This window comes from Myodes glareolus, chromosome 1, assembly GCF_982192425.1.
Source record: "Myodes glareolus chromosome 1, mMyoGla1.1, whole genome shotgun sequence".
NCBI classification, from domain to species: Eukaryota; Metazoa; Chordata; class Mammalia; order Rodentia; family Cricetidae; genus Myodes; species Myodes glareolus.
This window is the reverse complement of record NC_142026.1, coordinates 109,987,077-110,002,409: the sequence shown is the minus strand read 5'-3', so window position 1 is coordinate 110,002,409 and position 15,333 is coordinate 109,987,077. Positions and strand designations below refer to the sequence as shown.

Sequence of the window (15,333 nt, the reverse complement as noted above, 5' to 3'; positions counted from 1 at the left end):
TTTCACTTTTTCACTAGTTTTTACTTTTTAACTAATAAAAATTTCCCCGTTTCGTTTGCTAATAAAAATTTATAGAAAATTTTAAGTCAGGACAGAAAATCGTGTGATTTTTGTTCTGTTTCATTTTTCCTATGCAAATGAAAATGACATTTTAATTTTCACCTGAATATGGTTTTATCCTCAGTACTTCTTGAGACCCAGTTCCATTATTTCAGCAAGTATGCCAAGTCAAAAAAAAAAAAACACACACACACACACAGATCTGCCAAATGCTTTTGTCTCTGTACTCCACTGTATCATGTGATTTACCCAATAGGCTGCTGCCCATATTTAAAACATGCTTGAGTTCTGTGTCTAGACGGGCCTCCTGTGCTTAACTGCTCCCCCAGACACACACTAACAGCTCTTCCCTACTCAGTTTGATAATTCTATTCTACCTGCACAGGCTGAAAACTTTGGGGAATATCCTTGATAAAATCCAATACCCTTAGTTTTGGTGGGACACTCTGTTGATATGCATTAAGTCCATCTGGTTTACGATATGATTTAACTCCAGACTTTCTCTGGTTAGATTTTTTTTTTCCAATTGATCTATGTAGAGGTTAGAGTCAGGTAATGAAGTTACTCACTATCACTGGGTTGGGATAATGTGTGGCTTTAAAGCTAACAGTGGTTTTGTTTGTTTGTTTATAAGTAAAATTGGGTGTCCTTATTTCTAAAAAAGTTATGAGTAAATGAAACCAATTTTATGTCCTAAAAGCTTTTTTCTGTGTGTGTATGCATTCATGTGTGCATGTGTTTGTGTGTGCATGCATGTGTGTGCACATGTGTGTGTGTGCACATGTGTGTGTGTGTGCATGGGTGCTTAGGAAGGTGGAAGTGGAGGGGCAATGGTTCCCTTACAGACAACAGCAGACAATGACAACTGAGCACAGGTTCTTCAATTCCAGGACCACGATGTCATCATTGAACAACTATTAAGTTCTCATTTTCATTTTTATAAAGTGTAATTTTATTATTTTATTTACATTTATTCATTTATTTGGAGGGGGCACACCCCAGTGTACATTTGGAGGTCAGAGGGCAGCTCTTAGGAGTTTGTCTTCTCCTTCCCCATGTGGGTCTGGGAACCAAACTCAAGTTGTTGAAAGCATCTTTAGCCACCAAATCATCTCACTGACCCAAAAGAAATAAGGAAAATATAAAAGTGCCCATAAACTAATTTTCTTGGCTAATCAATTTCACAAGTGACAAGTACCAATTATTTTGCAAAAATTCTTCACAGCTAACTTCTGATGTACATTCTAAGGTGTTAGGTTTTATCAGCAAGTAACATGGAATTAATTCCATAACTCATAACTTATACAGAAAGTACAGTTCAAAATGCATGATGCCTTGGGAGAGCTTGAAGCTCTATCTCCATCAAAATAAAAAATTTAATAAAGAATCTAGAAAGAGATGAGAATATGTTTAATCTTATATATATATCAGAACATTAGCATAATCTTTGTTCTCCAGAGACTGTATTGGGTGACCTTTCTTTTCTAATAAACACGGAATTCATCTCACCATCTAGCGCAAGCAGATGATGTTTTCTTTTATAATAAATGGACTGGTCTGTGCCGCATAAGAAGACCCTATCTCAAAAACTAAATAAGCAAGGAAAGGAAGGTCATCATTCTGAGAAAATTGGTGACTATATCAAAATCAGGCGTCACTAGAGGTAAGGCTAAGAAGGATCCTATTTTTGTTTTTGTTTTTTGGAAGCAGTTCTTTCTTAATATTTATTTATTATGGATACAATATTCTGTCTGTGTGTATGTCTGCAGGCCAGAAGAAGGCACCAGACCTCAGTACAGATGGTTGTGAGCCACCATGTGGTTGCTGGGAATTGAACTCAGGACCTTTAGAAGAGCAGGCAATGTTCTTAACCTCTGAGCCATCTCTCCAGCCCCAGGATCCTATTTTTGTAGGGAACCTGTAGGATTTCCAAAACAGTCTCAGAGGCACCACCATTCAAGGCTGCAGCTTCAGGTTGAAGCATTCTATGCAGGCTCAGGACCGCCAACTAACTCAGCTTTCACTGTCACAGGCCGAGCCCACCCTCCCCAAGGCGCCCTGTTGTCTAAGGTAGAAGACGGTATGAACATGTCGGGAAAGCTCGAAGAAAAGCCTCAAATTGCTATCCAGGAAAACGCGGCCTATGATAAAAATCTGAGTGGAGATTGCTTCAAATACAGAAAGTCTCTATGAAGATATCTCTAACAATCCCATTGAACAGTGCTGTGAACTTGCTGCTTTAAATGGGCTGGATGATAGCCTAATACTTCATGGTAAGGCTATTTTTCTAGAAATTAACAGGGATGGTATATGTTTTAAGGACTTCAGATATGCAATTGTGCTCAGTATAAGCACCACATTGGTGATGCACTATAACACTGACAAGAATAAAACCTAAGTTAAATACAGATGTTTTGAGGAAGATATGATCAACATGCATTGTTTACATGTATGAGGTTGTCTATTAAAAGTACATGCAGGATATTACATTTTGAAGCAGTTACCTAGTGGAAACAGATATCAAACCAAACGTTTTCAAGGCTATCTTAATTATCAGAGATGACTCAAGTTTTGTTTCCCTTTAGCCTCCTTTGAGCCACAGTTGGAGACGATCAGTGATGGTCAAAGCCATTTGTTGGCCGTTGGTGCAGCCTGCCGTGAAGCTGTGCGCCATTCTGCTGGAGCGCAACTTGGCACCCAAACAGCCAGATCCTCAGAGATGCCAAGAGAGGCTGGCAAGTGCATTTAGAATTATCTGATGGCTGAATCTGAAGGTAAATAATGGAGATTATTTACTCTGGAAGCACGCACAACATCATTTACATCAACTCAATGATATGCATAATTTAAATGTGTCACAGGGTGTTCAGACTCAGATTACCCAGCATCTAGATCTGTCTTTAATGCAGTTAGGGATGTGGAATGTGAAAATTCACATTAGCTCACAATCTGTGACAAAGTAACTGTGTTCAGAACAATGAAACAGTCATTTTATTAGGAAGGTTAAGAGACTGTTTGTAACAGATGGTAACTTCTTATTGTTCTTTGTTATAAAAATCACAATTTACACAAACAGTCTGCAAATGGGATGAAGGAGGGCTTTGTCCTACTGACAACAAACTTAACCTTCAGGATCTCGGCTATGTTTTTCAACAATTTATTCCTGGATACAATGAGCTTTCATAGAAATACACGTGACAATTTAAAAAAAAATCCTGTTAAGAATGACACAAACCAAAGCTAAGAATGTAAATTAAGAGGCCAAACCAAATTAGTCTAATCCTTTTGGCATTGGCTGGTTAAAAGGCAACCGTAGCACCTATACGTCTCAGACGTGGGGTGTGTGTGTGTGTGTGTGTGTGTGTGTGTGTGTGTGTGTGTGTGTGCGCACACACACACATATATAACACTCAAAATTACAAAGACTTTGAAATTGCCATAAGGATTTGAAGAAAACCTCAGTCTAAAATTCCCCATCACCCCACCCCTCTTACTATTGCTACAGTTTCTGACGCTTACCCCCTTTGTTGCATCTGCACCTTGAGAGGAACCACCTGCTGGTCCCTGGTACCTCCTCAGCTTCTTCCAGTCAGAACAACCAGGCAAGCTCAGGTTCACCCTAGCTTGCGGCTGCCATGAGAAGACATGTGTCTTCAAGGCCCTGTGTTTGCTGGCTCAGAACCAGTGAGGGGATTCTGGATCCAGCAAACATCACCACCCTGGGCAAGAATGGCCTTGCTGTCTTTTCTTCCTGTCGTACTGGGCCAGGCAATGTAGTTAGTCCTCCACCGACCATACCCATTTCCTGCTTGACCAAGGCCCTGGCATTCTGCCTACTAGTACCTGTCAATAAATGTACAGGTGAAAACACAAGAACTGATGGAAATAGACAAAATGATGCTGCTTTATTATTTTAGATCAATCTGCAAACATTGGAGCCTCCTATCACCTAGCACTAGCAGAAAATATGAACTCAAAAAGTAGCCTTTGACATGGGTAGGCAGAGTATCCCCACTTCTCTACCTCCCCCATCAACACTTGAGGCAGAAGGGAGAGCTGTCCCCATTACTCATCTGTCAGTGGCAGCGCAGGTGGCAGAGAGATCCTCCCCTCACCAAAGCCTAAGAAGGCAAATGGGAAAGCTGGCCCATTATTCACCTGTCAGGTGGTGGCATGAATGGAGGAGAGACCCCACCCTCAGATGGCAGAGCTGGCCCTAAGGTCATAAGAGCAGGGGAGTTATCCCTGCCCCTCCTCAGTTGCTGTACTCAGAAGAGTGGCCCCTACACCTTGACCGGGCAACACAGTAGAGCTGGCCCTGAAGGTGTGGGAGAACTCACCCTGAGGGTGTGAAAGGGGCAATGGCCCCACCCCTTACTCATGGCTGCAAGGGGTGAACTAGTCAGGACAAAACTGGAGGATGACCTGCAACTACCTAGGACCAGAGTCAGGGTTATGTGTCGGCCCAGCCCAGCAGCCACCCCATCTGTGATCTGCTAGAACACAGGTTTCGGGGGGAGGTACAGTCCTGTGAATCCAGCACTATAGGATCTCCCCCAACACATGGCAGCAACAGCATGTCCAGGAAGAGTCCCAGTGAGCGCCCAGTGTTGACAGTGTAGTAGAGACCAGGGGTCTTGAGCCAAACCAATGACTCTTCGAGATGAACACCTGCATGTAAAGATGTATAGATAAAGAGATTTGCTTTGTGACTCATTGTGTCAGACTGCAGCTTCTGTGACGAGATTTTCCTTTTTTTCTTTTTTACTTTTATATCTTAAATTTTATTGGGGGTGGGAGGCATTGCGGGGCACAGGGCAGATAGATGCAAGGGGACAGGAGATGGGGGGATTGTGATGCATGATGTGAAAGACACAAAGGAAAAAATAAAAAAGAAAGTTTAAAAACTACATAATAAACAAAGAAAAAGTAGCCTTTGGGATTGGAACAATTATTATCCCAGATGAGGAAGCTACATCACAGAGAACTAGTCGCTGACGAGGGACACCCAGAGCCAGCCATCAGGACAAGTAAAAAACACAGACAAACTAAAAAGAACAGAATGAGGCCTCAGCTCTATGCTATTTATTCAAGATATTAAAATTCTAAGACTGTTAATCATTCTTGAGAAACAGTTGTATGCAATCAAGACAACGTCAAAATTAGTTTGGGAGCCTCTAGCATTCTAAAATGGCAGCCTTTAATACGCTGCATTGATATGAGTAGATCAAGTAATAACTATTGCACACAGTAATGATTCTCATTCACTATAAATAGGAACAGGGGAGTGAAAGAACTTCTAGGGGCTGGCGAGATAGATCAGCACTTAAGACCACTGGCTCCTCCTTCCAGAGGACCTAGTTTGGTTCCCAGCACCCATGTTGATGACTCTTGACCTCCTGTAACTACCATTCCAAGGGACTTGTCCCCCTTTTCTGGCTGTTGTGGGCAGTCACATACATTTGCATTTATTCACATGTACACGCATGCATGCACACATGCATGTACACATATGTAAGTAAAAATTATAAAAATACAAATTTTTTAAAAGAACTCAGATGTTGTTTAAGCATAGAAAAGATATGCAAATGATCGAGTCCCTTAAGAGAACCCCTTTCTTGTTGTAAATATCCAAATAAGTAAAATGCCAGCAGAGATTGCCAGAGTTCAGAACAAGGGTTCCTTGAACACATAATAGTTCTCAATTGCTTATTTTATTTTAAGCTTGAGTATTTACATAGCTGGGGTTTTTCAGGTATGCCTTCTCCACAATCCCTCTATTTATCAACTTGCTTTTAGCACTCCTGCTTGTTTGATCTCAGCTCTTTAAGGAAAGAAACACAGACCATCTCCACCTATATTATATACAATATTACACATTCGGGAAGTAACGGCAGAAACAGTTGTTTAGAGGTACAGTGTCTTGACCCACTATTGGCATCTAGCTTTCTCTGTCCTAACACCCTGAGTGGAGCCCAGTGCTCCTTGGTGGCATCCAGAGGCAAGGAAAACAGTCCCTGAGGGAAGGTTATACAAATCCTAATGGGAAAAGCCACTACAAAATCACTAGGGAAAAAAGCACCATGCTTCCTGGTCCCAGCATCGATCAGAAGAGAGGTGCTTGGCTGTCACTCACGTTTATAGTGACTGAGGCTCTTTCATACCGGCCTGGCCATGTTAGTCACGGGGTTAACAGGTCACTGGGGTGCACATTCTCACCATTGCAGGCATGACACAATCCATGACGGAACACTAAGGTGCCCTCATCTCCTGCACATTTTGTTCTCATACATGCTCATGCTTCATCCTCTTAGCTGATCTCAGTTTCCCCTACAAAAAACTTCATAAATCTACCAAGAGAGAACATATGCTATTGGGCCAGATGACTGGGGATTATGCTTTCACATGGCTTTGTAAACCAAGAAACAAAGCAGAGGCCCTATAATGTAGGCATCCAAGAACAACTGCCATAGGAGAGCTGGACTCTCCACTTCCCAGGATGAACCTCCAGCTGTTTTCTTGGGTTGGAGCCACCCTGTGGTCGCCTGCATGAAAGTATGCTGCAGCCTCTTCCCTACTATAATATTGAGTTGGAAGTATCACCCCAGCCTGCCAAGCACTGACCGCTCCCCAGGGAGGGTCAGGACCACTCCCACAGGGTAATTAGCCTTGTGCTGGAAAAAGGAACTCGTGGTTTTGGGTTTGTGAGTGTGCTCCCTTTGTCTTCCCCTTGCCATGCTCCTGGCCACCCAGGAGTGTGTCATTTATTAAACACGGGCATTTAATTTAGTCTAATCTGGTTTAATTGGCGTTCTTTGTGTCGGCGGAGCAGCTTGTATTAAGATTTTTCTTAACACCTACCTCATATTCTTCTCCCTAAGGCTTTGTTTGCTCTTTGGTGCGTGTTCTGGAGTGACCATCTTACCCATTCATTTCTAAATGCTAAAAATAATATGCTTCCATCAAAAGTCCTCAGCATGGATGCTCTGTAGACTTATAACCTGATCTAATGTGTCCCTCTTCCAGTATGATAGCATTCCCTACTAATCTGCACTTTCCAACATTTCCAGCATTAATTTTAAAAAGTCCAGGACCTGAACAGGTAAGTGATCTAGAGAAGACGCGAAATAGATAATGCAAAAAATCCCAACACATCATATTTACCTGGTACTGTGACAGTGGCCTACATATTGCAATATAGCTATATGGTGACAAAATGCATTCTGTATTTATAGGTCAGAAGTTCAGAGTACAGAACAGATTCCTATAGACAGAAACCATAGCACAGGCCTAACTGTAGCACAGACACAGTTCAAATGAGAGGGGGGTATCCAGAGTGCACACAGAAAGCAGTGCACACTGACAAATAATTCAAATGCATCTACAGACATCACTCTTGATACCTTGTAATTAGGCAAGAAAGATCAGAAACAAACTGCAGCACATCCTGTTCTGTGTGCTCAGTGCTCCTCCTCCCCCTTCCCCTTGTAGGAACTATCAGTTTCCCAGACTCGCACCATTCTTCTCCTTCCCCTCCTCCCCCATGACTCCCTTCATCAGCATCCGTCTCAACAGAACATCCTACTTCAGCTAACACATCCTGCTCTAATTCTGCAGGAGAATTCTCTCTGTGCATTTAGGTCAGAAGCCCCAGTCTGACAGAGGAAGGGCTCCAGCAGCCTCGCTCTCCAAGATCTGGGTGACAACTGGTGGCAGGCAGATGTACACTGCTTGTCCTAACAGCCAGGAGCGAAAGCACTTGATGCATTGAGCTTTTTCATCATATTTGGTTGGAAATATTCCCTAAATAGTACATTAAACAAAATGAAGCTTGGTATGGGGAGGAAACAGTAGTCAAATATGAAACAGCCATTAAACATATGAAGTTGGGTGAAGTCCTGAAACCAACTTAAAAATAAATGTTTTTCTCTAGGTCAAACAAGAACTGTATCCAAAGACTTTCCTTTTAACATGACACAGACTGCTATTTAAGATTAGCTTATTTTCAACATGTATTGTAACCTTCCTTTCATCCACATTCTAAATTTAAATGTCTAATTGTTAATTGTCCCCTTCTCCACTCCAGACATAATTACCCACATTACATATGTTTTCTAAGGTACTTGGTGTTGGTGTATATCTTTGAAAATCATATTACATATTGCTGTTTAAAAAGCACAATAAAAATGTTATGAGGGCCCATCAATAATTTCCACATTCACTTTTCCTTTAAAGATTATAAAAATAAAGAATCATTTCACTTTACCTACAGGGCACTGTAAAATGTACTTAGTAAGAAAAGAAAAACTCAGATAGAAGGAATTAACATCATAGGAGGTTAGAGCTGAAGAAATTCCATAAACTGTCTATACCCAGTATGTGATATCATATGAGCATGCCCTTGCAGAAGACTAGTCTAGCCAAGCCTGACCCACCGTGCCTATGTCTGCCTTATCTCTGGACACATTAGGCACCTGCCAGGAAGCTTATGTGTGGTGAGGTATCCAGGATACCCCCATCCATCCCGATTCTTTCCAGGTGGCCACTTCCCAGCCATGACTTAATTTGGTTCATGGTTTCCTGAATTTCAGAGCAAGTGAAGAAGCCAGAGATGCAAGGTGTATGTAACTCAAGAGGATGGGAGGGTTTTACACAGGGAGAACTGAACGCTAAAGTTTGAGCACCAGGGGGAGCCAACAGAACAGTCTCTTGGACAGGCGCTGGAGCCTCAACCTGTTACTATGGACAAAGAAAAGTTCTGCTCTAAATGAAGTTATGGAACCAATTACGACAATCAAATTCAGCTGGGAGGAGAGAAGACAGTTTATGCTCTGGTCATCAGCCTGAGGGCAGTGTGAAAATCACGTTATGATCAGCCTCCAACATGGTGTCATAGATTTTACCAAGAGTTAAAAATGCTGCCATCAGGTTGGTTTCAAGAACAAAACTAGGACCCTGGTAGCCAAGAGTTGTTATCCAGCGCCAGGATTACAGCTGTACCAGGCCCCGCCTTCTTACACAGTGCTGGGGACCTAACTCGGGTCCTCACACTTGCACAAGCACGTGACTAACTAGGCTATCTCCCCAGGACCTATTGTACTGTTTTTAAGGTATCACTTTTCATAAGAATAAGGCTCCAATGAATCATGACAACAAATTGGCTCATCTATTTAGGAGTGGAAATATAATTCCAAGGTAAACTAATTATAATTGTGTGTTTCAACCTTCATTTCTGCTCCTATCAAGAGGTGGCTCTCAAGGAAAGCAGTGTTTCTTTCACTGTGTGGATAATTATAATTAACAGCAGTTGTTCGGCTGATGAGCATGCCCAATCACTCCAGTGATAAAACTGACGACCACACAAATAACTTCAGCTCTTTGCTTACATGGGACTTCTATTAGCTTTCTGACCATAGACGTTCTTCTGTCTCCACCCATCATTCACCCACTGTAGAGGCATGCCAGTTCCCTACAAGATTATAAGATTTCATTTTGTCTTTTATCCTTGATTAGGAAAATGGAATTAACTCCCAGATGATGCACATTCCAAAATCCCCGAAAATGGCTTTTCATGGAAAAAAAAATGTTTCCTGTCAAACATGGTGAAATTTGAAACAGATCATTTAGATTCTAAAACGTTAAAGCAAACATAGACAATTCTAATTAGCTTGAATACTTTGCTGTTATATCTTTTTACTACAAGTTCTAAAATTCTATTTTAAAAATTAGATTTAAACTAGAACTGTGTGTGGTTTCAAATATTACTGGGTAACCGTTCAGAAACACCATCTCAGTTAAGCCTAACCTACCGTCACTCTTGCCTCCCAGACTGAGCAGGTGACCTGCCTTAAACTGATGCCCTGCGTGGCGGCACTCCTGGGGATGTTGGGGTTGAAGCATTCCTCTACTCTGTGACATGTGACACAGGCAGAGTACCCTTCGGTGTAGCGCTAGCCATGCACAGAGAATCCTGAGGGGCCACAGGCTGCTAGCCCACAGTTGGGAAGGTGACTCCAGAGGGACACCAGGGAAGGCGCGGGAGCTCCAGGCACAAGAAGTTCAAAGCACATTCAGACCCCTGACCCAAAGCATTGTGGGCATCACCAGCAGCCTGGCCTCAGAGGGATGCTGTGGGTGAACACGAGCTGGAGATGCCAGAGCAAACTCCAAGCCAGAGAAAGCTGGGCTAGCTGATCCCCCGCACAAATGTACCCTGCTGGCTGCCTTACTTCCTCTTGCAGGACCAGGCCAGCAAGTTTCTCTGGCATTTATCCCTACGGACACAGCTCTCTGCTAGTCTATGATGTTTGAATTCAGAGACTTCCAGAAAGTCTCAGCCTATTAGGAAAAATCTAAAACTAATCACTGCCAAAGGCTCACTGAATCATGGCAAAATTTTGGGGGAAAAATGCTTTTTGACATTGATTTCTTCCCTCATGCTGTGTATGTCCTTTGCTGTGATGAGCCCACATTTTGAAGGCTCCTCCCTTCAGGACTCCATGGAAACTATGCTGGACTCTAGAATTCATGGTAACTAATCTCTCCTAAAATTCGGATTTATACTAACTTCCATCCCAAGTTATATTATGTCTGCGCTTGAATTGTTTTTCCAGTTGGATTAGGCTCTCCTCGGGCTCAGTGGCCAGTCAGTCTAACCTAACAGTAAATTCCAGACCAATGAGAGACTCTGTCTTAAGGAAAGTGGATAGCATTTCTAAAGATAACACCCAAGCCTATACTCTGGCCCCCATATGCACATACACAAATGTGCATGCTCCCCTGGTGCGGGAGAATTGTCTGTATTCTGTCAATCATGTATTTTAATAAAATGCTGATTGGCCAGGCAGGAAGTATAGGCGGGTCAACCAGACAGGAAGTAGAGGTGGGGCGATGAGAACAGGAATATTTTGGGAAGCAGGAAGCTCCCTTCACCATTCCTGCCCAGATCACTGAAGAGGCAATATATGAGCTGCCACGCTGAGAAAGGTACTGAGCCGTGTAGCTAACACAGATAACGATAATGGATTAATATAAGTTACAAGGACTAATAAGAAGTCTGACCTAATGGGCCAATCAGCTTTATAACTTATAGAGATCTCTACGTGATTGATTTTCTCTGGGACTTGCCGGTTGTGGCGTACCAGGTGGGACAGGTACCCCAACAAGCCGGCCCTCCATGTTACACCCCCCTGACATACACACATAAACATACATGCACACAAGTGATAGTGGTGTCAGTGAGACTGGCCCCAATAGGCTCATATATTTAAATGCTTGCTCCCAAGTTGGTGTAACTATTTGAGAAACGATAGGAGGTGTAGCCTTGGTGGGAGAGTTATATCCCTGGGGAAAGGCGGGCTTTGAGGTTTCAAACGTTGGCACTATTCCCAGCTACCTCTTCTCTCTGCCTTGTGCTTGTAGATCAAGATATCAGCTTTCAGCTACTACCTCGGCACCGTGCTTCACCATGCTGTGTGCCTGCTGCTCCGCTCCCCTCTGTGACAGTCATGGGCTCTTACTCTTCAACTGTAAGCCAAACGAAACCACAGAAACTAAGCTGCCTTGTTTAACATAAAAGCAACTAAAATACATGCACACACATGCACACATAAACACCATACTTTTTAAATTCTTAAATGACATTCTACCAAACACTAGAGCTATAAAATGATCAGAAAAAACAGGACTTGATAGTCAAACAGATTTGAGGAATAATTTGAAAATGACTATAAAGTTGCTCAAAATATTTCCTGCAAGGTGAGCCATTCAGCTCTGTGAACTCACGAAACACCATGAGATTTGCTCGGGACAATAAAACATGACCAGAATGATGCTTGCACTTAGAGGTTTAAGAATCATTCAGAGGTTAAGAATCCTTCAGTTCTCTTCTTTCTGCACAAGACAACAAAGCCCCAGCTGAAGGGAGCTCAGTGGAGGTGCTGTGTAAAGACAACGGGCAGAGCCATCTTAACCCACAACGGGTGCTAACGAGCCTGTTGCAAACACGTGACATTCAATACACGGCTGAACGGCAAGCTCCTAAGAGTCAGATTTACTTTATTTAACACATTATTGTTGACACCTGCTCTATCACATAATTCTTCAAAACTAGAAGACATCCTGAGGGAAATTTTCTAGAAAAAAATGCTATGAAAACACTTGTTTTGCATCTCCACTCCACTCTGAAGATTTAATATTAGATCAATTGTGTTATTTCTCTCTAAGCCAATCAGGACCAACAAGGAGTCACTCATAATCCTGGTACTGAGCCAATTCTCAGACTCTTTCCTTAAAATAAGTTAGCTTTCTATCTACCATCCCCCATGCTTCTGTGGCGATCAGGCTATGCCCTGCTTTAACTTACTCCTAACTTACTCCACATTGTGCGAAACACTGGTTTTCAAGTTATATCACGCCCAGAGCAACTCCATTTGACAAGCAGCATTTTCTAGATACCAACAAACACCTACCCAGTACCACTCTTAAGGTACTCACTGACCTATGACATAGTCCACATAGTCCTAAAAGAAGCCATCACCTACAGCTTAGTAGATTGAGGTCATATGAGCAAATGGACATATTAAAACCATATCAGAAAAATAGGAGAGAAATTTTAAAGATTCGGCTCGAGTGACCCTGGCAGGTCCCACTATGGGTGGGGGCCTGTGCACAGGAAACAGAACATGTCATGCGGAGGGAGACAGGGTGTGAAGTTTTATTAAAATAGTGTCCAGAGGAAAGGAAGGGAGAAAAAGGGTAGAGGAGAAAGGGGAGAGGAGGAAAGGGAGGAGAAAGACAGAGAGCTGCCTCTTCAGAACACTGGCAGGGAGAGAGAAAACCCTTGTCTGGAAGGGAAGGGAGAGATTGAGAGTGGGTGGAGCTTGTCTCTTAATGGGACAGGCTACTGTCTGGGTTCATCCTGCCAGGTGACAGGGAAGGTCAGCATAATCCTAACAGAATTTATCAAACAGCAGACCCTCACCTAGACTCCATGAAAAGATCTGAGGCTGAGATGGCATGTGACCACCTGGGGTGTGTCAAGGGACTGGCTGGCAAAGGGCTTCCAACTCTTTGTAGTCCTTCAGGCTACAGCTCAGTTCAACCCACTGACACCTTTGCTCATCCCACCCATTCTCCCGCCCCGCCCTTCATCTCTGTAGCCTCCCCAGCCCTACATCTCACCTTGGCGGTTCGACTCTGACACCCATTTCCAGCATGACTCTACATTCTGGCTGAGTTTCCAACAATTCAATTGGGTTCATCAACCTAATCGCTAAAGAGACCTGTATCTGCCTCTGTGTCAGCTCCCTGCTTCTCTCCCCCCTCACCCCCAAAGGCCTCTCCTTGAACTCTGCTGATACATCCTCTTTAACTCTCTTGTATCTACAACCTAGATAGATAGATGATAGATAGATAGATAGATAGATAGATAGATAGATAGATAGATAGATAGATAGATAGATAGATGAGAGAGAGAGAGAGAGAGAGAGAGAGAGAGAGAGATAGGCAGGCAGACTGGTGTGGATTTTTCTGTCCCTCCTGCCAGCTCCCAAACCACAGTATGAAGACTTATTATTAATTATGAAAGCTCAGCCAATAGCTTAGGCTTATTTCTAATTAGCTCTTACAACTTAAGCTAACCCATTTCTATTAATTTACTTTCTGCCTTGTGGCTTTGTTACCTTTACTCTGTACAGGCCATGCTGTTTTCCTGCTTTCTCCGTATCTGGCTGACAACTCTCCACATTTCTGCCCTTCTTCATCCCTTTGTCCACTCTGCCTAGCTATTGGCCATTCTTTTTTTTTTTTTTTTTTTTTGCTACTTTGTTTGGGGTTTTTTGTTTGGTTGTTTTTTGAGACTGGGTTTCTCTGTAGCTTTGGAATCTGTCCTGGAACTAGCTCTGGTAAACTAGGCTGGCCTCAAACTCACAGAGATCCTCCTGCCTCTGCTTCCCGAGTACAGGGATTAAAGGTGTAAGCCACTACCGCCTGGTGGCCATTCAGCTTTTTATTAAACCAATCCAAGTGACAAATATTCAAAGTGTATAAAAACATTATTCTACAATCCACAGATAGAATTTGATATGGGTGAATTAAGTGTTAATATCTGTAATTAAGATTGAACTAAAACTGTTTTCCAACAACTAACTGACAAGGGAAATTGAGATCATGTGACAACCTGTAGCCAATGAAACCTGTAAAGTCTGTGAATTTATTACTATTCAGTGAATTTTGACATTGTAGAAGGACATGAGCTTTTCTGGCTGATTCTGGCACAGAAAACTCTCAACAGTTTCATGATTCCTAAAGATAAAAGTACAGAGAGGTTCCAAGTTTGCATTCTTGTAGGTTAACCTTTTCAGATACCACTTCCGATCATTAGAAATTTATATGGAAACAGACAGCACGGCAGCCCAATGTGTAAAACTGCATTAGAAACACAAGAGAAGCAGAGAACACAGCAGTGCACTTGGTGCAGTCAGTGACATTCTGACACAAGGCATGCAGAGCACATCATGAGAAATTATGATTCCACATGGTGTTGGACTTCATTGGATGTTTAGAGTTAAAAGGTCATCAAGATTTGCTTTTAACCTACTTAGTGATGTAAAAATGGCTCAAAAACAACTAAGAATGGTACATAAGTAAGCCATTAGCATTGAGTTTGTCTGGAGTGGATGCTTGCAGTAAGGCTTAACAAAGTTAATCTGTAGACCACCGAAAAAGAAAAAGAACAAAGTGGACTATTCCATCCATCTTGGTTCATGGACGTTATCAGACAGTTTATGTCTGGTCTTTCAGGAACTGGGTGGAGCTGTAGTTGTGCTGTCTCTGGTTTTCTGATGGAGAACTTCCTCCTCCTCTACTACAGATATGGGAAGCTTACCCATCCTGCTCCCCATATCAGAAAATCTACTGACCACCCCTGAGTCCTGCAACTGTGGCTGGAGGGGCTTCCTCCCTTTCTGGAGGTGATGGCTCTAGGAGGCTCCTGGGCTCCTCCCAAACTCTTCATGCCTTCTTCCTCTGCAGTGTGAACTTGTAGTGACCCTCATCTTCCACCATCAGGGTTAGCTTCCCCACCCAAAGGAGGCTTCACACACAGATCCTGGTCCTCGCTGCTTCTCAGCAGACATGAACGTGATTTGGAATCTATACTAATTCTCCACCTCTTAGTTTCAGTAAGAATGCAGTGTATACAGTGGCCGCGGCAGCATATGCTTGTAACTCTAACACTGTGAAGACAGAGATGGGAGGTTCTTACAAGTTTGA

The 15,333-nt window shown here is 42.7% G+C and overlaps 1 protein-coding gene across 6 annotated transcripts in view; it reads right to left on the bottom strand.

Annotated features, from left to right (window-relative positions):
- Nucleotides 1-15,333, bottom strand: part of Akap7 (A-kinase anchoring protein 7) — a 133,853-nt gene that overhangs the window by 52,035 nt on the left and 66,485 nt on the right. The gene's annotated exons all lie outside the window — the stretch shown is intronic.